Below are 26,062 nucleotides of genomic sequence, written 5' to 3'. Positions count from 1 at the left end.
AAAGAAAATGATGACCACTGTATTAAACCCAGACCCAATTCTAAACTAGCCTTGTATGTCGCTGCAGCTCAGCAGTTTTCAGCAAAACTATATTGTTATGTTTCAGAAGAGATGTAGAAACTACAGTAGAAATGTTGATTTGGAAGATAAACACTACCTGTTCCGAATAGCCAGCCTCTTCGAATTAGCTATGCATGCTACTTAAACCAAGCAACTGCCGGCAAGAGTAGAAAAAAAACAGATTCATACAGAGAGGGGAAAAAAATAGTACTGTTTTCTTGCAACTGATGAAATATGTCGACGATGTTTATCCCATTTCTTACAAGTCTTCACAGAATAGAAACATTACCGTATAGAACAACAAACATACTCAGTGCTAAGGCATCATCATACAACTATCAGGTTTAGCAGTTACAAATAGTTTTCAAGTCCTAGTTGTGATGCTATCTTCAGAACAAGTCTTCAACATCATTCGCTACTTCACTTCTTCGTGCCTTGATTCTTGTCAATGTTTGATCTGGAACCTAAACTACAATACCATGAAAAGAAGTGTTTCCCGACTGCGGAGAAAAAAAGGATCCTACTCACGGCACTGATGACTGACCATCAGAGTAGCACTAAGCAGCACACAACAAATTGAGATGTTAGTATGTCAGATATATATGGAAAGCTTAACTCCTCCAAAAGGCATGTATGCTAGCAGAATGGACTGAGACAAGATGTAATACATCTATACATATGGATTTCACATAAAAAGCAACATTCACGCATGCACAAGAACATGCAAAATTGTTTATAAAACCCTCCAAGACTAATGCAAAGCCTGTTGCATCAAAGCTTTTCAGAGCATGGCAATCATTCAATTCGATGATACCTTGTTCAGTGAGGTCGAAAATTGAATGCTCAGTCTAATTTTCTACCGTCGAAGCCCGCTCCCGCTAGGGTTTCCCCCGCCGCCGGCGGGCCCTAGACCCTTCCTGCCGCCGCCGGCCCCCGGCGCGGGCCCCCCTTCCCGCCTCCCCCCCGCCCCTCTCCCTTCCTCCCCGTCTGGCTGCCTCCGCCGTCTCCCCGGGAGGCGGCCGGGGCGGCGCGCGCCTCCTTCCACCTCGTCCGCCCTCCCTCCGTCCTTCCCTCCCGCCGCCGTGGTGCCGGCGGCGGCGGGCCGTCCCTTACCCGCGCATGCTCCTCCTTCCCGGGGTGGGGGGAGGCGGCAGTGGTGCTCGGCCGGTGGCGGTCCGGTGTCCTGGTGGCGGAGGCCGGCGGCGCTCGCCGTGGTGGTGCCACTTCTTGGCGGCGGGGCGATCTGGTGGTGCTGAGCGGCCGGTGGCGCGTCCCCGGCCCAGATCTGGGCCCGTAGGGCCCCTTCTGGGTCCTTGCGGGTCGGCTCCGGCGCGACCGCAACGCCCTCTGTATGGGGAGGCAGGGGAGCGGCTTGGACTGGGGCAGCGACGCTGACGGCGTGCCAGCTGCTGCGCGGAGGCGGGAGCTGCCCGGGCCTTTGAGGCCCCGGTCGGGCCTGTGGGGCCACGGGCCCGGTAGGCTCCTGCTTTGGCGTCCGGTCGGCTACCATCGTGGACGGTGGAGGTGGGGCCCTCCCGTAGGCCGACGGTGCTGCTGCCCTAGTCCCGGCTCCTCTTCGTCGTTGTGCAGACCATCTTCGCGGTGCCGTGGTGAGACAACGTGGGAAGCTTTGTATCCGTGTTGGTGCAGGGTGGTGGTCGGTTTGGTGGCGAGCTCCGGAGTGCCTGAGGTGGAGGATGGGATCGGGATAAATCCTTGTTGGCTTGGCCGACACCGACGCGGTGGTGTCTGAGGGTGCCGCCGGACCTTCCTGGAGGGCGTCGGGGCTACCCTTCCTCTCTCCTCGCCGCGTACCGGGGGAAACCCTTGACAACAGCGTCGTCATCGTCGCATCCCTTCTTGAAGGTGTGATTGGTACCGGCGCTTCGGAGTCTCGGAGCTTGGTGGGCGATCTCCGATGGACGCAGCGGTCGCGAGGCTTCGTCGTTTTTGTCGATCTGCCTTTATCAGCATTTGTTTCTTTTCTTTTTCTCTTTCATTTCTTTTGGGCGTGATTGTGCTGCTCCCGCCCCAGCTCCTATCGTTGGTTGTATCGGATGGTTGCTTTGTAATACAAAGCGGGGGAAACCCTTTTTCTTAAATCATTCAATTCGATAACGAACATGGCAAACATTGCAATAGCATTGACCAAAATAATTAACAAAAGTAGCTACTTGTATACCAATCAACAGATGAGTATTGACCACTGAGGCAGCATGAACATGGAGTAGAAACATCTTGTTACAACGTCTCAAACATATCTTGGCAATTTCAGAACTTCATATGTATTTGGAATCACATTTCACAGACACCGAACAATCAGCTGCTCCTCTCTTTTGGGGAAAACTCAGCACGGAGCTGACATTACCACGTTTGCTGCTTCTAGCTACAACCCCAATGTTAATTACAGTACTTCCACTGCTCATCGAAAAACGCTATCAAAAAACTCCAGGGTAATTCGACTTGCTGAACCCCTCAAACTCAGTTGGGTTCGTCGCCAAATATAAGATGAACACCACTTGGCAACAACCTCGTCCTACAACAATCAAAACCTTTTCCGAACTCACCTTCCAGAGAAAGAAAAGTCCTAAAGCAACTATGGACACATGGAAACCAACAACTAAGCTTAAGGGGAACTGAAGTACTGAACTAACACGATATTTTCCAGAATCCCCGTACAAATGTTTCAGCGCAGCTCAGAATAGGCGAGGCCACTGGGAACAAAGCCGTCGCCTGACATTGTGGTCATAGCTGATGCATTCAAAGGTGTTGACAAAGTCCCTCCTCATTGATAGCATCGGACCCCTTGTCGAACAGCCGATGTGCCTGAACTATTGTTTTCTCCCCCCTCACCGCTTGCCTCCTCGCAAGGTTTCAACGCCAGCAGATTCTGGTTGTCGCGTCGGGGCACAGGAGTGTAGAAGCCGACAACTGGAATCAGATTGCAGAAGCCACGATCATCCGGCACCTCCGTCACCAACCCTAATTGCAGATCGATTGTGAAGAGGCCGGCAACCGTGTCAACGAAAATGACTTGTGCTTCCTCAGTAAAGCCCAGCACGGTCACTCTATAATTTATACCCGGGACCAAGAGATCGCTAGTTGGAAACAAATTTTCCAAGCAGAAGATGCACTTCACAACCCATGGTGCATCAGTGGTGTCACTCGCCTTCCTTGTCCACAGTTTGAGACGCTGGCCACATTCTTCACTAACTCCCAGTCCACCATCCTCCGCAAGCATGAGTTTAAATCTGTCATCCTCCAGGGACAACCCAGCGTCAGACTTGTAGTCGGGTGGGTCGAAGACAGTCAGGCCGTGCCTCACTAAATCGTACTCCAGGATCAACCCACCGTCAGACATGAAGTAGAGCAGAGACCTCCCAACGAGCAAGCTGGAATATTCTCCAAAGAACATCATGAATTCGCTGTACATCGAGGTCAGCTCGCCCCACGTGCCGGTCTCCGACGAGTACACGCCGGCCGACGTGACATTCTCCTCCTCGTGGTCAACGTCTTCGTTGTCGACGGCGAAGACGAAGACCACGCGGAATGGACCCCCAAGGCAGTCGCGGTGGTCGCACCCGTCCACTGCGCAGAACACGGCCGCGGTCGGCCAGCTGCCGTTGAACGCCGCGGGCACCGGTATGCGCTACTGGGCGCCCGTGATTGGCTCCCACAGGAGCAGCTCCCAGGTACGAGCATGATTGCGCTTGGAGAGGAAGAGGGCGCGGCCGTGGCGGCAGTCCACCGCCCGCCACGAGCGCCAGTCCGGGGCGGCGAGGGAGAAGGGCGACGCGGTGGTGTGGACGAAGTGCGGGATGTCGTCGTATTCCGATCCGTGGAGGAAGCCGAGCACGGGGGGTGCGAGGTAGAGCTCGTGGAGGCGGCGGCGGAAGACGGGGTGGGAGACGATGCCGCACCAGTCCTTGCAGACGAGGGATGCGCGGAGGAGGCAGGCCGGGTCGTCTGGCGGGAGGCAGAGGAGGATCTCTTCGACGATCTCGTCCGGGATCGCCGGCGGCGGGGCGCGGCGTCGCTGCGGCGGCGGTGCTGAGGCCATGGACATGGTGGTCGCTGGGTTTGGGTTTGTCGTCTGTGCCTCTGTGGGGAAGGGCTTCGCCACATCTACGGGGCTAATTTAAATCCTACGGGGTACGATTACGGGCCGGACCAGGATGGGGACGGGAGGTCCATTTGGAGTCGGTCCAGGATCAGTACTAGTTATTTTTCTTTTTTGCCTAAAAAAAGTTATTATTCTTTTTATATTATATAAAACTCTACAAAATTCAAATTCAAATACTCGTACCCTCAACTTGAGATAGCTGAGAGCTGACCATCCGTGTGGCAATACATCAATGTGATACTTCAGGACCATCACGTGAAGAAGCAATCCTTTTGGTTCCTAAATTTTTGGTGCAGAAGTCAAGGCAAAGTAGCAACTCGGTCATGATTGTTTTTTCCTTAATTAGTATATGTTTATTATCTTCAATTTTTCTCTAGTATACGCCATACCGGTCCAAAGAAGAAAAAAAATATCTACTTCTTGAAGGGATAGGACACCAGTGAGGAGCAAGCATAGCCGCCGCCCGCACCCACTCCCTCCACACACACACACACACACACACACACACACACACACACACACACAACACATCACTGGCACACAGGGAGCTAACCAGATCAAACTACAGAAAAAATAGGAAAGAGAAATAGAGAGGAGAAAACACAAGATGATAGATGGAAGAAGTACCATGGCGAGCAAAACTGGGGATGGTGTTGCGTACTAGCCTGGTGATTACCCTGCTGATCTAACACTTAAAAAATATATGAAACTGAAGAATTAAATCTACAAAATATCTTGCTTCAGGGGAGTGCATCTTCAATTGTTTCTACCTGAAAAATGCCAAACTATGCACTCAAAAAGGAAAAACAGCAACAAAACAGAGGCCTTGATAATACTACCATCAAAAACATGTTAAATCAACCAGACAAAAAAATGTGCTAAATTAAATGTCATTGCATATGCAGCCGCAGGTATGCGTCCGACGAAAACATGATGACACAACGAGCAGGAGCAACCACATGCTATCAGCATTCTCAACAGCAAAGATCAAACTACCAGCCTTGAAAGGAGAGATCCTGACTAAACATCATTTCAACAACTAAGAATACAATAACAAACTGCTAAGGATATGCCAGGGTGTATCCCCGTCAGACAGAATAGCAATGTCATTTTGCTTCCCAACAATGCAAACTGAAAGTGAAATTTGGCAGCAGCAAAGAACATCAGAAAAGTTCTAAGAGCATCTCTAGCATCTCTAGCAGAGACATATCTATAATAACCTCAACTCACCTACCGACTCCCGACTCCTCCCTTGTCGCCCCTGCGCGGCGATCGGGGGGAACCCTAGCGCCGCCGCGTCCTCGTCCCTCCCCCGACCTCTCCTCCTCGCCGCCGCCGGGCAAAGCCCGGTCGGCGTCGGCGGCGGCGGGATCTCTTCTCCCACGACTCGCTGGATCTGGCGCGGGCGGATCGCGGCGGCTGTTGGCGACGCGCTGGAGGCGGGGCGCGCCGGCGCGGGCTTGGGGGCAACGGCAGGGCTCACGCTCGCGGTTTCCCCTGGTGTGCGTGGAAGTCCGTTCGGGGCGCACGGCGGCGGCCCTCGGCAAACGGTGGCAGGCGCTGGGCTCTCGGCGGCGCTCCGGCGTGTGCAGGCGGCGATGGTCCCTGTGCGCGGTCGGCGGCTCCGTCTCTGACCCGGACGGCGCTGGGGATGGCGGCGGCCCACTGATCTGCCGGTGCTCCAGGGTTCTGCATGGTGGTGCTGGTGGTGACGGCGGCCCGTGCACGAGAGTTGGATCCCTTCGAACTGATCTGGGTGAAAACTTGCCTTCGGCGTCTGCTAAGGCCGGCGGTGGCGGCGCTATCTGCGTCGTTCCCTTCTTGAAGGCGTCGCCGTGGAGAAGTTCAAGGCCACTTTCTGCTACCTCCGGGGGAAACCCTATCGGATGACGGCAGCGCTCTGGTGTCGTTCCTCCCTTGGGGGCGTCATTCTTGGAGGTACACACGTGATCGAGGGACCAGAGGACGGATTCTTTGGTGGAGCGGTGATTCATCCTACACACTGATGGCGACGGATCTTGATGGCGTGGCGCAATGCAGATTCGGAGTTCGCTGTGGGAGGATGGACTCGCGCAGGAGGACAACGCTGTCGGGCGTCGTGGTGGTGTCGATGGCAGAGAGACCTGGCACGGTACATGCAACAGTACAACTCTGAAGATGGATTGGTGGCAGGTGGCTGCGGCGGCCTCATACCTGGTAGACATCCTGGTTGAGGAGTGCGCCGGGCTGGTAGGTGCCCCATACCCGGCAGGCGTCCTGGTTGGGACCTCAGGTCTTAGATGTTTAGGTTTGGCTGTGATGTCTGTTTGGTATTAGACCCAGACTATCTGCGCCCCTTCATCAATTGGATAGGTGTAGCGACAGTTGTTGCTTAGATGGTGACTTTAGTCTTGCTATTGTATGGCTTTGTAAGGTCTTGTGAGAATAGTTAATAAAATGGCCGTATGCATCGTCCAGATGCAGAGGCCGGGGGTCATCCTCCTTTTCTAAAAAAAAATCTCTAGCAGACACGGTAAAAGTTCGACCTTTAAAACATATATACAGGGTGCCTAAAACTGGTTTTACGGGCTGAAAACGGTCACGATAGAATAGATACACTAAATCTGGTCCTTAAAAGAGCATCTACCAGCGGGACCCACTTTTTTCCATATTTTATTTCTTTTCTCTTCTTCTTCTTGTGAGGCTCCTCCTTATCCTCACGCATGGACTGGTCGAGGCCCGACCTGCCGCTGCCCCTCCGGCATGCCGCCGCCACCAACCCACTGCCTCTCCGGCCTGCCGCCGCCGTCCATCCTCTGCCCTTCCGGCTGGCCCATCCCCCGCCGCCCATCCGCTCTCCGTCGCAGTCCCGCGCACCGCCGCCCCTGCCAGCGTTGCCCGCGCACCGCCACCGCGAGCTGGGACCTCGAGAGGAGGAGTTCGGGGCTGCTCCCCGAGTGCGCGAGGCCAGCCCCAGGACCGCATCCGCCCGCCCCGCTATGGCCGCATGCACACGCGAGTCCGGCCCCAAGCCCGCATCCCGTTCCTCTTCCTCGTGTCGAGCACAAACGGGATTAGCCATGGCCGCACGCACGCGCTCGGTCCTTTTGCAGTGCAAAATTTTGTTGGAGGTGGGAGAAATCAACGGCTCGAGACGTGTGGTACGGACGGTGGCGCGCGAGGAGAGGGTGGCAGAATCGACGAGTTCGTGGCCTGCATACCGTCCTCAGATCCATAGAAGTATGGGTCTGAGGCTCGCGTTTTCGGTGGCCCATAAAACGTATAAGGGTCCGCGGACTTTTACCTCATTTGTTCTGGATAAAAAAATAGTCGAACCATAAACCCGTCGGAATTTTACAGGTTTGGCCTTTTTAAGGAGTCCGCAAGAGATTCTTTAATATCATATACATACATATTCCCTCCATTTCATAATGTAGTGCGCCCATGCTTTTTGAGATTTAACTTTGACCATAAATTTAATTAACATGGGCAACTGGGGCGGGAATATGACAGATACCTTTGAATTCGTATTCGAAAAAAGTTTTCAACGGTATGATTTTTCAATAAAATGATTTATATATTATTTTTCTAACTTATGGTCAAAGTTGAACCTCAAAAAGCGTGGACGCACTATTTTATGGAATGGAGGGAGTACTTGATAGTGACGTTCAAAACATCATAATAAGCACCAGATGATGACAGGAAAGGTACTACCGCCACTAGTAGAAAAGAGGGCTTTGGTCCAGGCCGGGTCAGCCCATTAGTCCCGGTTCAATCCAGAACCGGGACCCATGGGGGCATTGGTCCCGGTTCGTGAGCCCAGGGGGCCGGCCGGGCCACGTGGGCCATTGGTCCCGGTTCGTCTGGACCTTTTGGTCCCGGTTGGATGAACCTGGACCAATGGGCCTGGCTCCTGGCCCACCACCATTGGTCCCAGTTGGTGGCTTGAACCGAGACAACAGGCTGCCCTTTAGTCCTGGTTCGTGCCACGAACCGGGACCATTGAGGTGCCTATATATACCCCTCGCCCGCGAGCAGAGCACGCCACTGCTCTGTTTTTCTCTGGCCGGGGAGGGGAGGGCTTTGTGGTGCTCTAGCTCACCTCCTATGCACATGAGGTGTTCGATGAAATACCCGAGCCACACTAGTTAAGCTTTCTCCTCTCGAAGCACGACCTCCGAACTCTATTTTTTCCAAGATTTGTCTAGGTTTATATTAGCGGCCCATCACGCCCCGTCCCCGTCTTCACTGTCGTCGATCGCCCGCGCCGATCTCGTTGCCGGCACCACCATGGTGAGCCTCTTGTTCTTATCTTCTTTCTGAAAGAAAAAAATTCTTGCTTTAGATAGATACTTGTCTAATTTTCTCACTATTTTATTGCTTGTTATTATATAGTGCGATGGTTTTGGTATCCGCCCCCGTCGGCCCTCGTCCTGTCTATGATTCGGATGTGGTATATATTATCTTTATAACTATTGCTTCATTTATTGTTTATGAAAATTATGCCGACCAACGTGACATAGATTTTATTTATCTAGGAGGTATGTGAACCGGAAATTCCAACCGACCCTATTGTTGAGAGGTTAAATTTAGTTGAAGAAGAAAACAATACAATTTCTTGAAGGAAAAAATAAAAAAAATTGAGGAGGAGAAGATGATATTGGAGTTGCATGTTGCGGATGTCGTCGATGATCACAAGATCAAGATGGATGCAATGCGCTTGAAGATTAAAAAGATTAGAAAATATGTCATTCATACTGAGGCTTGGTATCATTATGCCGTTGGATCAATTGTTATCTTGGTTGCAATTATGATCGCATTTGTTTTCACATTGAAATGTTTTACATAGTTTCAATGCATGCATGGTTTAATTAATTTAGATGCTCTGGAGAGCTTTATGTTGTTAGATGAGAACTATGTATGTACTTTGGTTTTAATGTGATGATGAACTTCTATTAATTTGGTCACTTAATTATCTATTCATGACGTTCTGTAATGGTTTTGACACACTTAATTATATATAATGCACGCAGATGAACCGGCAATGGATGTACGGTGACAGACACACCTCCAAGTACATTAAGGGCGTGCATGATTTTCTTGAAGTGGCTGAGGCAAACAAGCAGAATGGTTTTATGTGTTGTCCATGCCCTAAATGTGGGAATACGAAGTCTTACTCTGACCGGAAAATCCTTCACACCCACCTGCTTTACAATGGTTTCATGCCACACTATAATGTTTGGACGAGGCACGGAGAAATAGGGGTTATGATGGAAGACGGCGAAGAAGAAGAGGACGATGACAACTATGTGCCCCTGAATACGGTGATGCTACTGAAGATCAAGAGGAACTAGACGATGTGCACGATGATGCTGCAACGGGCGAAGCTGCTGAAGATCAAGAGGAACCAGACGATGTGCCCGATGATGATGATCTCCGCCGGGTCATTGTCGATGCAAGGACGCAATGCGAAAGTCAAAAGGAGAAGCTGAAGTTCGATCGCACGTTAGAGGATCACAAAAAAGGGTTGTACCCCAATTGCGAAGATGGCAACACAAAGCTCGGTACCGTACTGGAATTGCTGCAGTGGAAGGCAGAGAATGCTGTGCCTGACAAAGGATTTGAGAAGCTACTGAAAATATTGAAGAAGAAGCTTCCAAAGGATAACGAATTGCCCGACAGTACGTACACAACAAAGAAGGTCGTATGCCCTCTAGGATTGGAGGTGCAGAAGATACATGCATGCCCTAATGACTGCATCCTCTACCGCGGTGCGTACAAGGATCTGAACGCATGCCCGGTATGCGGTGCATTACGGTGTAAGATCAGACGAGATGACCCTGGTGATGTTGACGGCGAGCCCCCCAGGAAGAGGGTTGCTGCGAAGGTGATGTGGTATGCTCCTATAATACCACGGTTGAAATGTCTGTTCAGAAACAGAGAGCATGCCAAGTTGATGCGATGGCACAGTGAGGACCGTAAGAAAGACGGGAAGTTGAGAGCACCCGCTGACGGGTCGCAGTGGAGAAAAATCGAGAGAAAGTACTGGGATGAGTTTGCAAGTGACCCAAGGAACGTATGGTTCGCTTTAAGCGCGGATGGCATTAATCCTTTCGGAGAGCAGAGCAGCAATCACAGCACCTGGCCCGTGACTCTATGTATGTATAACCTTCCTCCTTGGATGTGCATGAAGCGGAAGTTCATTATGATGCCAGTTCTCATCCAAGGCCCTAAGCAACCCGGCAACGACATTGATGTGTACCTAAGGCCATTAGTTGAAGAACTTTTACAGCTGTGGAATGGAAACGGTGTACGTACGTGGGATGAGCACAAACAGGAGGAATTTGACCTAAAGGCGTTGCTGTTCGTGACCATCAACGATTGGCCCGCTCTCAGTAACCTTTCAGGACAGACAAACAAGGGATACCACGCATGCACGCACTGTTTAGATGACACTGAAAGTATATACCTGGACAAATGCAGGAAGAATGTGTACCTGGGCCATCGTCGATTTCTTCCGACCAACCATCAATGTCGAAAGAAAGGCAAGCATTTCAAAGGCGAGGCAGATCACCGGAAGAATCCCGCCATGCGTACCGGTGATCACGTACTTGCTACGGTCAATGATTTACACGTAATCTTTGGAAAGGGTCCCGGCGGACTAGCTGTTCCGAATGACGCTGAGGGACACGCACCCATGTGGAAGAAGAAATCTATATTTTGGGACCTACCCTACTGGAAAGACCTAGAGGTCCGCTCTTCAATCGACGTGATGCACGTGATGAAGAACCTTTGCATGAACCTGCTAGGCTTCTTGGGCGTGTATGGGAAGACAAAAGATACACCTGAGGCACGGGAGGACCTGCAACGCTTGCACGAAAAAGACGGCATGCCTCCGAAGCACTATGAAGGTCCTGCCAGCTACGCTCTTACGAAAGAAGAGAAAGAAATCTTCTTTGAATGCCTGCTCAGTATGAAAGTCCCGACTGGCTTCTCGTTGAATATAAAGGGAATAATAAATATGCTAGAGAAAAAGTTCCAGAACCTAAAGTCTCATGACTGCCACGTGATTATGACGCAACTGCTTCCGGTTGCATTGAGGGGGCTTCTACCGGAAAACGTCCGATTAGCCATTGTGAAGCTATGTGCATTCCTCAATGCAATATCTCAGAAGGTGATCGATCCAGAAATCGTACCAAGGCTAAGGAGTGATGTGGCGCAATGTCTTGTCAGTTTCGAGCTGGTGTTCCCACCATCCTTCTTCAATATCATGACGCACATCCTAGTTCATCTAGTCGACGAGATTGTCATTCTGGGGCCCGTATTTCTACACAATATGTTCCCATTTGAGAGGTTCATGGGAGTCCTAAAGAAATATGTCCGTAACCGCGCTAGGCCAGAAGGAAGCATCTCCATGGGCCATCAAACAGAGGATGTCATTGGGTTTTGTGTTGACTTCATTCCTGGCCTTAAGAAGATAGGTCTCCCTAAATCGCGGTATGAGGGGAGACTGACTGGAAAAGGCACGCTTGGAGGGGACTCAATAATATGCAGGGACGGATATTCTTGGTCTCAAGCACACTACACAGTTCTACAAACTCTACCTTGGTGACCCCGTATGTCGATGAACACAAGAACAGTCTGCGCTCCAAACACCCGGAGCAGTGCGACGACTGGATTACATGTGAACACGTCAGGACTTTCAGCAGTTGGTTGGAAACACGTCTCAGAGGTGACAAGACTGTTTGTGATGAGCTGTACTTGTTGTCCAGGGGACCATCTTTGACTGTATTGATTTACAAAGGATGCGAGATAAATGGGAATACATTTTACACGATTGAACAAGATCAAAAGAGCACCAACCAAAACAGCGGTGTCCGCTTTGATGCAGCAACCGAGAGGGGAAAGGACACATATTATGGTTACATAGTGGACATATGGGAACTTGACTACGGACATGATTTTAAGGTCCCTTTGTTTAAGTGCAAATGGGTCAATCTGTCAGGAGGCGGGGTACAAGTAGACCCACAGTACGGAATGACAACAGTGGATCTGAAAAATCTTGGGTACACTGACGAACCGTTCGTCCTAGCCAATGATGTGGCACAGGTTATCTATGTGAAGGACATGTCTACCAAACCGAGAAAAAGAAAATATAAGGAAGCGAATACATCATACGATGAGCCAAAGCGCCACATAGTTCTTTCAGGAAAAAGAGACATCGTGGGAGTGGAGGGCAAGACAGACATGTCTGAAGATTATGAAAAGTTTCATGAAATTCCTCCCTTCAAAGTCAAGGCTGACCCAAGCATCCTGATAAACGATGAAGATTATCCATGGTTACAGCGCAATAAGCAAATGACACAAGCGAAGAAATAGTGAAGACTTTCTCCCGCAACTATTATGATGATACCATGCCAACTTTGTAACAGACGAGTATGATACCATTGTCCGTTTTGGACATGCACATGCTATGTGTGTGAAATTATGATACCATGCCAACTTTCAACTTTTCCAGAGTTCATTTGAAATGCTTTAATGTCTTATGGTTCGGCCCTCGTAATACCATTAATCCCGGTTCGCTCCTTGTCAACTATGTTCTCACCAAGAACACTCAAGAGGGCAGCCACGTGGGCCATTGGTCCCGGTTCGTCTGGACCTTTTGGTCCCGGTTCCACGCACGAACCGGGACCAATGCGCCTCGCCCCTGGCCCATGACTATTAGTCCCGGGTTGTGCCACAAACCGGGACTAAAGGGTTGGTCCTCGTTGCGGTCAGAGTTCAGTCCCACCTCGCCAACCGAAGGGCGCTCACACCGGTTTATAAGCCCCTCCCTCTCTGCCTTGTTGAGCTCCTCTCAAAGTGAAAATAGATGCCCTTATACAGGGAATTTGACCTAAATTCATACTGAATTTCGCTGAAATTCATAGAAATTTATTATAAATTTAGGTTGAATTCTCCCTATAGGCGCATCTATGCTCATTTTTTTAGTAAAGTTAATCACAAACTTGTGATTCACACAAATTTCAAGAATTCAAATTTTAACTATTCAAATTTGAAAACTAATGGCACTAACAGAAAGTTTATAATTTTTGTGACTTAAAATAAAATAATTAAAAATAAACTTTAATAAAATAAATAAAAATAGCAACAATAAGTATTTTATTGTAAGTAGAAACAAAATAAAATAAATAAAGCAACAAAGAAAAAAAACAAAATAATTTTTCTAAAACTAATGGCACTAACAGAAAGTTTATAATTTTGCTGACCTAAAAGCAAAAAGAATTTAAAAATAAAGCAAAAAAACAAAAGAAAATAAATAATGCAAAAAACAAAACAAAAAAACTGGAAAAAAAACTTTGAATTTTAAACACAGTAATATTAAACACAGTAATTTTAACTATTCAAATTTGAAAACTAATGGCACTAACAGAAAGTTTATAATTTTTCTAACCTAAAAGCAAAAAGAATTAAAAAATAAAGCAAAAAACAAAAGAAAATAAATAAAACAAAAAGAAAACAAAAAACTGGAAAAAAACTGCCACCTATTGGGCCACCACGGCGTGAATACGACTAGAAACCCAATCTGGGCCAGGATTCAGGCCTGCAGAAGGCCCAATAGGCCCACAGACAACATAGTGTGAGATTAGGCCCGTAAGCCTGCATTTGAGAGGAGCTCGAGAGGGCAGCCGCAGCGGGGCTTATAAACCACTCCGAGCCCCTCTCAGCTAGCGAGGTCGGACTAAACTTTTGGCCGCGACGCGGGCAGCAAGAGGCCTTTGGTCCCGGTTGGTGGCACCAACCGGGACTAAAGGGGGTGCATTGGTACCGGTTCGTGAGACCAACCGGGACCAATGCACCCCCTTTAGTCCCGGTTGGTGCCGCCAACCGGGACCAAAGGCCTCTGCTTCCCGCCCTTTGGGCTGCTGAAAAGAGACCTTTCGTCCCGGTTGGTGGCACCAACCGGGACTAAAGGGGGGCATTGGTCCCGGTTGGTGCCACGAACCGGGACCAATGCTGTGGGTATATAAGAAAGCACTTAGGAAATTTCAGTTTTCGTCTCGCATTAGCCCCCGACGACGCCGAGCTCATCGACGCCGCCAGGCTGCCCGTGCTCGCCGTCGCCGCCCGCTCCTCGTTGCCGTCGCCCCGCGCCCTTTCCCCGGCGGGTCGCCGCCCGGTCCTCGTCGCCGTCGCCCTGCCCCCACGCGCCGCCCCGCCTCGAGCTCCCTTGCTCTGACGCGCGCGCCGCCCTGGCGCACCGAGCCCCTGCCCGTGCTCGCCGTCGCCGCCCGCTCCTCGTCGCCGTCGCCCCGCGCCCTTGCCCTGACGGGTCGCCGCCCGCTCCTCGTCGTCGTCGCCCTGCCCCCACGCGCCGCCCCGCCTCGAGCTCCGCTGCTCTGACGCGCGCGCCGCTCCAGCGCCCCGAGCCCCTGCCCCGTCCCGCCCCCGCGCGCCGACGCCCTCGCCGCCCCCGCCGTCGCCATCGTCATCGCTAGCCGCCCCCGCTATGAGCCGCCGCGCCGCCCCGGCTCTGTTTTTTTCATTTTTATTAGTTTAATTTTTTTGTTCATATATATATATATATATGATGTATATGTGTATGTATGTGGCTATGTGTATGTAGATGTTTAAAATGTATAAAAAATTGTTCAGAGCATGTTTTTGTTCATATATGTATTTTTTTGTTCATATGTGTATTAATGTTTTTTCCATATATGTAATTTTTTTGGTTGTAAAAGAGTTAGGAAAATTTAGAATATGCTAAATATATATGTCAAAAATGTTTTTTTGTTCATAGAAAGTTTTTTGTTCATATATAGAAAGTTTTTATATATGACTATGGATATATATTCGATATATATGAGAAATGATGATCTATGGAAAAGTTTTATATATGCAAAAGTTACATTTTTAGAAAAGTTTTATATATCTAGCTAGGAAGGGAAGAAGAAGAAAAAGAAGGATAGAAAAGAAGAAAATAAGAAGAGGAAGAAAGAAGAAGAGGAGAAGAAGAAAAGAGGAGAAATAAATAAGAAGAGGAAAAAAGAAGAAAAAGAAGAGGAGAAGAAGAAATGAATAGAGGAGAAGAAGAAAAAATAGAAAATATTCTACTTTTTCTTCTTCTCCTCTATTCCTTTCTTCTTCTCCTCTTTTTTTTCTTTTTTTTCTTCGATCTTTTCCTCTATTCCTTTCTTCTCCTCCTCTTTTTATTTCTTCTTCGTTTTCTTATGTTTTATCGGGTCTGTTGTCGTCGATATACCCCTCCCGATAACTTCAACACGAGGGGGGTCGATATACCCCCTCCCCGATAATATTATTTTCCCATGTACGTATGTCGTCGTTGTCGATATAACCCCCTCCCGATAACTTCAACACGTGGGGGGGGGTCGATATACCCCCTCCCCGTTAACATTATTTTCTCGTGTATGTATGTCGTCGTTGTCGATATTACCCCCTCTCGACTGTGATAACTTATACCAAAACTCTCGAGGACACCCAAACCCTAGAAAAAACGATGTCGGTCTCCTACCCCTCCCGCCGCGCCCCTACCCGACAAACTCTCTCGAGGCCACCCCCTCTCGCTCGACCAAAACTCTCGAGGACACCCAAACCCTAGAAAAAAACGATGTCGGTCTCCTACCCCTCCCGCCGCGCCCCTACCCTTGAAGCGTTGCCGAGGCCACCCCAAACCCGGAATAAGCTCGGTCTACGTTTGCCACTAATATATCCACCTGCTGTCATGTTTGTGTAATAATTGCCATGTTGTAATATTTGCAGAAACAATGGAGCACATACGAGACGAGGAAGCAGAAGAGGTGTTGGGGGACATAATCTTAGCCGGAGGTGATATCTTCTCGTGTCTTAACGACAATGATGGTCTGGAAGAACAGGGTGAAGAAGCAGGCTACGGTGATCGAAGAATGGAGGAGGAAAGACATGATTATGATGGCTCCGGTGACCCAATGACGGTGCAAGAAGGAGACCGTGATGACGGCTCCGGTGACCGAACCAAGTCCGGCCAGGTATATATATTAGTTAAGCCTGTGCTGACTAGCTAATTGATGCATTCATTGTTTTGGTATATGTACACATATTAATTAACTATCGTCTTTCTTCTTTTTTCTAGCCCTCCGGATCGAGCACAACTTTGGTAAAGAGACGAGGCCCGAAGAAAAAGTTGAGCTCGGATGAAAGGTTTGAGATCACAGCAATCGCGCGCGATGGCGAACCGATTGAACCCATCCGGACAAAGAACGCATTTGCTGCTCAGTGCGGGGTTCTTGTTAGGGACAAGATCCCGATCAGCATCCACCAATGGTATAAGCCTAAGAACGAAGACCCTGAGGTGTCTTATGTCAATGATATGCAGAAAGATGATCTTTGGACTGAGCTGAAGGCAAATTTCACCCTACCGCCAGAGGAGGATCCGGAGAAGCCAGTTAAAGAGCAATTAATCAAGTCTTTTGCTCTTAAGAAGATGGCAGACCTATTCAGGAGGTGGAGGAAAGAGCTGAAAAAGTTTGTCGACAAAGAAGAGACACCAGAATTCATCGACAAATATGAGAAGATCAGAGATCACTGGCCCGCATTTGTGGCCCACAAGACATCAGAAAAGAGTAAGAAGATGTCGGCGACAAACAAGCAAAATGCTGCGAAGAAGAAGCTTCACCATCGCACGGGGTTAGGTGGCTACCTCAAAGCCCGGCCTAAGTGGGCCAAGGCTGAGAATGATCTGCTTGATAAAGGGATCGAACCAGAGACAATGAACTGGCCAGACCGTTGCCGGACTTGGTTCTTCGGGGCTAGCGGAACCTTGGACCCTGTATCAGGGAAGTGCCTTTGGACGGACGAGCAAATGAAAATACCAGTCAAGAGGCTTCAGAACTATATCGATGCAGCGCAGCAAGGGACGTTCGTTCCAGACAGAGAGAAGGACGAGCTCACAATGGCCCTCGGGAATCCTGAGCACCCTAGACGGACACGAGGCACGCCAGGCTCCGTTCCGTGGAAGGTTGGGTTTCCGGACGCAGGCGGTTACAAATGCCATGAGAGGAGGAAGAAAGTGGAGCATAGCCAACTGCAGGCGCTGCACGCAAGGGTACTAGGGCTAGAGGAACGAGAAGCAGATCGCAGCAAACGACCTGCCGAAGCTTCCCCCGAAGCTACCCCGCCATCTCAGCGGAGAAGCAGCGTGGCTTCCACCGAGCTGCTTTAGCCGGAGCATGTCTTGACGGCTCCTGCTAGCTACCCCGTGGATGCTATCACGGAGTCTCAAAATTGCCACCTTATGACACAATGGCAGAACTTAAAAGTCAAGGCGGCTGTCAGCTCTGTTCGACCTTCTGAACCCGGCGCAACTTTTCACTGTCGTCCGATTCCAGAAGGATATGCTAGGGTGACGGTGGACGAAATAATGGAGGGATTTGAGGACCTCCAGCTTGACCACCCTACCGGTGAAGGGGAGACTCGGCTGGGTTCTGCTCTGAAGACTCCATGCCTATGGCGGAAGGAGTTCATCAACCTTCCGAACTGGATGCCTCTGCCTCCTCCTCCTCCTCCTCCGGCGAGTCAGGGCACTCCGCCTCCTCCACCGCCTCCTCCTCCGGCGAGTGACGATCAGGGCACTCAGCCTCCTTCTCCGGCGCGTGGCGGCACTCCGCCTCCTTCTCCGCCTGCGTCGGCGCGCCCGAGCAGCTAGCAGCCTCCTCCTTCTCCGCCTCGCCAGCAAGGGCGGAAGAGACCCGCCACCGCCCCGGCTACTCCGGCGCGTCATAGTCCTTCTCCTCCGACTCGTAAGCAAGCACGAAAGAAGACAGCCGCAGCCGCTCCGTCTGGTCCGGCGTCTAGCAGTACAGCCAGAGGCGGGAGGGAATACAGATACGGTCCACCTCTCAAGCCTCTAGAGAAGTTACCGTACGAGATGACCAAGGAGGAAAACGTGAAGATCGTGCGGACCGAAGTGAAGGACTTCTTTGAAGGGTTGAAAGCAAAGAGACATCCACCTCCGGAGGAGAAGGTAGATCCGGTGAAAGCAAAGCGCACTATTGATGCCCTGAGGAAACCACCAAAGTCTCCGCCGAAAACCAACTATGAGCGCATTACTGAAAAGGCATATCTCGAAGCGAAGCGGTCGGGAAGTACTGTCAGTGATCAAAGGTTAAAAGAACGAGCAACTGGGAAAAAAATTGCCCAGCTCGGCGAACAAGCAAAGCAATCGTGCCCCCCGCTCAATGTGTCTAGCGACATCGTCGCTAATGCTCCGGGACGGTGCCCGGTTATAGCAATCTTAGAGATTACCTGCCTGACGATGTACATTTTGATTTCTTGGAGGTGGACGAACACAGATACGAGTACGGGAAGCCTCTCGTCAAAGATGAAAAATCTCTATCAACGATGATGCGAAGATTCCATAATTGGTACATGAAAACTTGCAGAGAGTCTGGGGGGACGAATACTTTGTATCTGAGAATTAAAGAGGAGCACGACCTCGTTGGAACTGATCTGTTGCCTGTTCCATTTGAGGAGTTCTTCGAGTTCTTCAATCAAAAGGCCCTCGATAAATTAACGGTCTTTTGCTACTGTCTGTAAGTACTATTTCTGTCATTAAGTCTCTATATATAGCTCAGCTCTTTCATTGCATGTATTTATAATTAATTATCCTCACTATATTATGCAGATTGAAGATCGTCGAGTGCAGAAAACAAGAAATGTATGATATTGGGTTCATTAACACAAATATCATAGATGAAATTCAGGTTAAAAAGCACGCCGAAGAGGCCGAGGCCAACTTGCTACAATCGTTGATCAAAAATCAAAACAAAGATACCATACTCTTTCCTTACAACTTCGAGTGAGTGTTACTGTCATGTGCATATTCGGTTTCCCTTATTACTCGAGCGAGGTTATAGTAATGTAATTGATGAGTTATGCATGCGTGCGCAGCTTCCACTATGTTCTTCTGGAGATTAAGGTTGAGCGGGGACTAGTAACCGTCTTAGACTCGAGACGAAAAGATCCCGAAACCTATGCGGACATGACTAAAATGCTCAACAAGTAAGTTCAAGGGATCATTATCGCACCATATCGGCAACTTTTGTTCATTTCCTGATATCTCAAGTAATAATAATTATTTTCTTTGTCTTGCAAGGTTTGGAAACAGTTCACTGCAGAAGCTCTGGGACTGCCGAAGGAGCTGCGATATACATACCCGAAAGTAAGTACTACTAGCTAGCTAGTTGCGCGCATCTCCCGTTGATTCTATAGCTATACTTTCATCAATGCCATTTATAATGCTTCATTATCAGTTTGATTGACCTCTATTTCTCGTAAAGTGCTTGTGGCAGGAGCAAGGGAATAATTACTGTGGATACTACGTGTGCGAGTTCATCTACAACGCGACTTTGAAAAATAAGCGGGGCTACTCTAAAAGACAATATGAAGTGCGTAAGCAATAATATTCACAATTTCATTTTATTACACCATCATTTCTGTTGAGTTTCATTCATATATATGTATTAACCCCCTTCTTCAAATTAGACGTGGCAGATGCGGAATGAACTCCTAGAACAAGATTGCATGAAAGCAATTCAAGAGGAATTGGCGGGATTCTTTCTTGACCACGTCATCAATAAAGCTGGAGAATACGATGTGGAAGTTGATTTCAAATGCTAGGGGATGGTAAGAGATCTTACATATTGTATATGTATGTAGCCAGTACCGTCGGATAGATAATACGAAAACTTGTTGTTCGACCAATCTCTCGGAGAAGGAGAGGTCGATCGATCACTTCTCTCGGTATGCATGACGAACTTGTTGGGGAACGTAGCAATAATTCAAAATTTTCCTACGTGTCACCAAGATCAATCTAGGAGATGCTATCAACGAGAGAGAGGGAGTGCATCTTCATACCCTTGAAGATCGCTAAGCGGAAGCGTTACAAGAACGCGGTTGATGGAGTCGTACTCGCGGCGATTCAAATCGCGGAAGATCCGATCTAGCACCGAACGGACGGCGCCTCCGCGTTCAACACACGTACAGCCCGGGGACGTCTCCTCCTTCTTGATCTAGAAAGGGGAGAGGAGAAGTTGAGGGAGAACTCCAGCAGCACGACGGCGTGGTGTCAATGGAGCTCGTGGTTCTCCGGCAGAGCTTCGCTAAGCACTACGGAGGAGGAGGAGGAGGAGGAGTTGGAGGAGGAGAGGGCTGCGCCTTGCCAGGGGTGCGGCTGCCCTCTATCTGCCTCAATATATATAGGGGGAAGGGGGGTGGAGGAGGCGCCCTAGGGTTCCCTAGGGGAGGGGCGGCGGCCACAGGGGAACCCTAGATGGGTTTGGGCGCCCCCACCCCTGGGAAACTTGCCCCCCAAGCCGGGAGGGGTGCCTGCCCTAGGGGAGGCGCCCCCACCTCTCCACGTTACGTGAGAGGGGTTGGGAGGGGCGCACAGCCCCTTAGTGGGCTGGTGTGCCCCCTCCCCTTGGCCCATAAGGCCCCCCAACACTTGCCGGGGCCTCCGAAACACCTTTTGGTCACGCTGGTCGTCACCCGGTACTCCCAGAACAATTCCGGACTCCAATACCCTTCGTCCAATATATCGATCTTCACCTCCGGACCATTCCGGAGTTCCTCATCACGTCCGGGATCTCATCCGGGACTCCGAACAACCTTCGGTAACCACATACTATTTCCCATAACAACTCTAGCGTCACCGAACCTTAAGTGTGTAGACCCTACGGGTTCGGGAACCATGCAGAAATGACCGAGACACCGCTCCGGCCAATAACCAATAGCGGGATCTGGATACCCATATTGGCTCCCACATGTTCCACGATGATCTCATCGGATGAACCACGATGTCGGGGATTCAATCAATCCCGTATACAATTCCCTTTGTCCATCGGTATGTTACTTGCCCGAGATTCGATCGTCGGTATCCCAATACCTCGTTCAATCTCGTTACCGGCAAGTCTCTTTACTCGTTCCGTAACGCATGATCCCGTGGCTAACTCCTTAGTCACATTGAGCTCATTATGATGATGCATTACCGAGTGGGCCCAGAGATACCTCTCCGTCATACGGAGTGACAAATCCCAGTCTCGATTCGAGCCAACCCAACAAACACTTTTGGAGATACCTGTAGTGCACCTTTATAGCCACCCAGTTACGTTGTGACGTTTGGTACACCCAAAGCATTCCTACGGTATCCGGGAGTTGCACAATCTCGTGGTCTAAGGAAATGATACTTGACATTAGAAAAGCTCTAGCAAACGAACTACACGATCTTGTGCTATGCTTAGGATTGGGTCTTGTCCATCACATCATTCTCCTAATGATGTGATCCCGTTATCAATGACATCCAATGTCCATGGTCAGGAAACCATAACCATCTATTGATCAACGAGCTAGTCAACTAGAGGCTTACTAGGGACATGTTGTGGTCTATGTATTCACACATGTATTACGGTTTCCAGTTAATACAATTATAGCATGAACAAGGAAATATAATAATAACCATTTATTATTGCCTCTAGGGCATATTTCCAACAGTCTCCCACTTGCACTAGAGTCAATAATCTAGTTCACATCACTATGTGATTGTAATGAATCCAACACCCATGGGGTTTGTTCATATCTCGCTTGTGAGAGAGGTTATTAGTCAACGGGTCTGAACCTTTCAGATCCGTGTGTGCTTTACAAATCTCTATGTCATCTTGTAGATGCAGCTACCACGCGCTACTTGGAGCTATTCCAAATAACTGCTCTACTATATGAATCCAGTTTACTACTCAGAGTCATCCGGATTAGTGTCAAAGTTTGCATCGACGTAACCCTTTACGACGAACTCTTTTACCACCTCCATAATCGAGAAAATTCCTTAGTCCACTAGTTACTAAGGATAAGTTCGACCGCTGTCATGTGATCCATTCCTGGATCACTATTGTACCCCTTGACTAACTCATGGCAAGGCACACTTCAGGTGCGGTACACAGCATAGCATACTGTAGAGCCTACGTCTAAAGCATAGGGGACGACCTTCGTCCTTTCTCTCTCTTCTGCCGTGGTCAGGTCTTGAGTCTTACTCAATACACACACCTTGTAACACAGCCAAGAACTCCTTCTTTGCTGATCTATTTTGAACTCCTTCAAAATCTTGTCACGGTATGTATTCATTTGAAAGTATTATTAAGCGTTTTTTGATCTATCCTTATAGATCTTGATGCTCAATGTTCAAGTATCTTAATCTAGGTTTTCCATTGAAAAACACTTTTCAAATAACACTGTATGCTTTCCAGAAATTCTACATCATTTTTGATCAACAATATGTTAACAACATATACTCATCAAAAATTCTATAGTGCTCCCACTCACTTCTTTGGAAATACAAGTTTCTCATAAACTTTGTATAAACCCAAAATCTTTGATCATCTCACCAAAGCATACATTCCAACTCTGAGATGCTTACTCCAGTCCTTAGAAGGATTGCTAGAGCTTTGCATACTTGTTAGCATCTTTCAGGATTGACAAAACCTTCTGGTTATATCACATACAACCTTTCCTCAAGAAAATCGTCGAGGAAACAATGTTTTGACATCCTATCTGCAAGATTTCATAAATAATGTAGTAACTGCTAATATAATTCCAACAGACTCTTAGCATCGCTACGAGTGAGAAAGTCTCATCTTAGTCAACTCCTTGAACTTGTCGGAAAACATCTTAACGACAAGTCGAGCTTTCTTAATGGTGACACTTACCATCATTGTCCGTCTTCCTTTTAAAATCCATCTGCACCCAACAGCCTTACGCCCATCAAGTAGTTCTTCCAAAGTCTATACTTTGTTTTTATACATGGATCCTCTCTTGGATTTTATGGCCTCGAGCCATTCGTCGGAATCTGGGCCCACCATCGCTTCTCCATAGCTCGTAGGTTCATTGTTGTCTAGCAACATGACTTCCAAGACAGGATTACGTACCACTCTGAAGTAGTATGCATCCTTGTCGTCCTACGAGGTTTGGTAGTGACTTGATCCGAAGTTTCATGATTACTATCATAAGCTTCCACTTCAATTGGTGTAGGTGCCACAGGAACAACTTCTTGTGCCCTGCTACACACTAGTTGAAGTGACGGTTCAATAACCTCATCAAGTCTCCACCATCCTCCCACTCAATTCTTTCGAGAGAAACTTTTCCTCGAGAAAGGACCCGTTTCTAGAAACAATCACTTTTGCTTCCAGATCTAAAATAGGAGGTATACCCAACTGTTTTGGGTATTCTATGAAGATGCATATATCCGCTTTGGGTTCGAGCTTATCAGCCTGAAACTTTTTCACATAAGCGTCGCAGCCCCAAACTTTTAAGAAACGACAGCTTAGGTTTCTCTAAACCATAGTTCATATGGTGTCGTCTCAACGGAATTGCGTGGTGCCCTATTTAAAGTGAATGCGGTTGTCTCTAATGCCTAGCCCATAAACGATAGTGGTAATTCGATAAGAGACATCATGGTATGCACCATATCCAATAGGGTGCAGTTATGATGTTCGTACACACCATCACACTATGGTGTTCCAGGCGGTATTAGTTGTGAAACAATTTCCACAATGTCTTAATTGTGTGCCAAACTCGTAACTCAGATATTCATCTCTATGATCATATCACAGAAATTTTATCCTCTTGTCACGACGATCTTCAACTTCACTCTGAAATTACTTGAACCTTTCAATAATTCAGACTTGTGTTTCATCAAGTAAATATACTCAGCATCTACTCAAATTATCTGTGAAGTAAGAACATAACAATATCCACTGCGTGCCTCAGCACTCATTGGACTGCACACATCTAAATGTATTACTTCCAACAAGTTGCTTTCTTGTTCCATCTTACTGAAAACGAGGCCTTTCAGTCATCTTGCCCATGTGGTATGATTTGCATGTCCCAAGTGATTCAAAGTCAAGTGAGTCCAAACGATCCATCTGTATGGAGTTTCTTCATGCATATCTACCAATAGACATGGTTCACATGTCTCAATCTTTTCAAAAATGAGTGAGTCCAAAGATCCATCAACATGGAGCTTCTTCATGCGTTTTATACCAATATGACTCAAGTGGCAGTGCCACAAGTATGTGGTACTATCATTACTATCTTATATCTTTTGGCATGAACATGTGTATCACTACGATCGAGATTCAACAAACCATTCATTTTAGGTGCAAGACCATTGAAGGTATTATTCAAATAGATAGAGTAACCATTATTCTCCTTAAATGAATAACCGTATTGCGATAAACATAATCCAATCATGTCTATGCTCAACGCAAACACCAAATAACAATTATTTAGGTTTAACTCCAATCTCGATGGTAGAAGGAGCATGCGATGCTTGATCACATCAACCTTGGAAACACTTCCAACACATATCGTCATCTCACCTTTAGCTAGTCTCCGTTTATTCCGTAGCCTTTTATTTCGAGTTACCAACACTTAGCAACCGAACCGGTATCTAATACCCTGGTGCTACTAGGAGTACTAGTAAAGTACACATTAATATAATGTATATCCAATATACTTCTGTCGACCTTGCCTGCCTTCTCATCTACCAAGTATCTAGGGTAGTTCTGCTTCAGTGACCGTTCCCCTCATTACAGAAGCACTTAGTCTTGGGTTTGGGTTCAACCTTGGGTTTCTTCACTAGAGCAGCAACTGATTTGCCGTTTCATGAAGTATCCCTTCTTTCCCTTGCCCTTCTTGAAACTAGTGGTTTTACTAACCATCAACAATTGATGCTCCTACTTGATTTCTACTTTCGCGGTGTCAAACATCGCGAATTGCTCAAGGATCATCATGTCTATCCCTGATATGTTATAGTTCATCACGAAGCTCTAATAGCTTGGTGGTCAGTGACTTTGGAGAACCATCACTATCTCATCTGGAAGATTAACTCCCACTCGATTCAAGCGATTGTAGTACTCAGACAATCTGAGCACATGCTCAACGATTGAGCTTTTCTCCCTTAGTTTGCAGGCTTAAGAAACTTGTCAGAGGTCTCATACCTCTTGACGTGGGCACTAGTCTGAAATCCCAATTTCAGTCTTTGGAACATCTCATATGTTCTGCGACGTTTCAAAAACGTCTTTGGTGCCACAATTTTAAACCGTTAGCATTACGCACTGAACTATCACGTAGTCATCAAAACGTGTATGTCAGATGTTCGCAACATCCACATACGACGCTCGAGGTTCAGCACACCGAGCGGTGCATTAAGGACATAAGCCTTCTGTGCAGCAATGAGGACAATCCTCAGTATACGGACCCAGTCCGCATAATTGCTACTGTCAACTTTCAACTAAATTTTCTCTAGGAACATATCTTAAACAGTAGAACTAAAGCGTAAGCTATGACATAATTTGCAAAGACCTTTTGACTATGTTCATGATAATTAAGTTCATCTGATTATTTAATGAACTCCCACTTAGATAGACATCCCTCTAGTCATCTAAGTGATACATGATCTGAATCGACTAGACCGTGTCCGATCATCACGTGAGACGGACTAGTCATCAACGGTGAACATCTCCATGTTGATCGTATCTACTATACGACTCATGTTCGACCTTTCGGTCTCTTGTGTTCCGAGGCCATGTCTGTACATGCTAGGCTCGTCAAGTCAACCTAAGTGTTTCGCATGTGTAAATCTGGCTTACACCCGTTGTATGCGAACGTTAGAATCTATCACACCCGATCATCACGTGGTGCTTCGAAACAACGAACCTTCGCAACGGTGCACAGTTAGGGGGAACACATCTCTTGAAATTTTAGTGAGGGGTCATCTTATTTATGCTACCGTCGTTCTAAGCAAATAAGATGTAAACATGACAAACATCACATGCAAATCATAAAGTGACATGA

At 48.1% G+C, this 26,062-nt stretch overlaps 1 pseudogene; it reads right to left on the bottom strand.

The window, feature by feature from the left end:
* Window positions 1-2,642: 2,642 nt before the first annotated feature.
* LOC123126062 (uncharacterized) lies at window positions 2,643-4,146 on the bottom strand (annotated as a pseudogene).
* Window positions 4,147-26,062: the final 21,916 nt, after the last annotated feature.

The sequence above is a fragment of the Triticum aestivum genome, chromosome 5D (genome assembly GCF_018294505.1).
Source record: "Triticum aestivum cultivar Chinese Spring chromosome 5D, IWGSC CS RefSeq v2.1, whole genome shotgun sequence".
NCBI lineage: Eukaryota > Viridiplantae > Streptophyta > Magnoliopsida > Poales > Poaceae > Triticum > Triticum aestivum.
The sequence above is the reverse complement of the archived record's forward strand: the minus strand, read 5'-3'. Positions and strand labels throughout refer to the sequence as shown.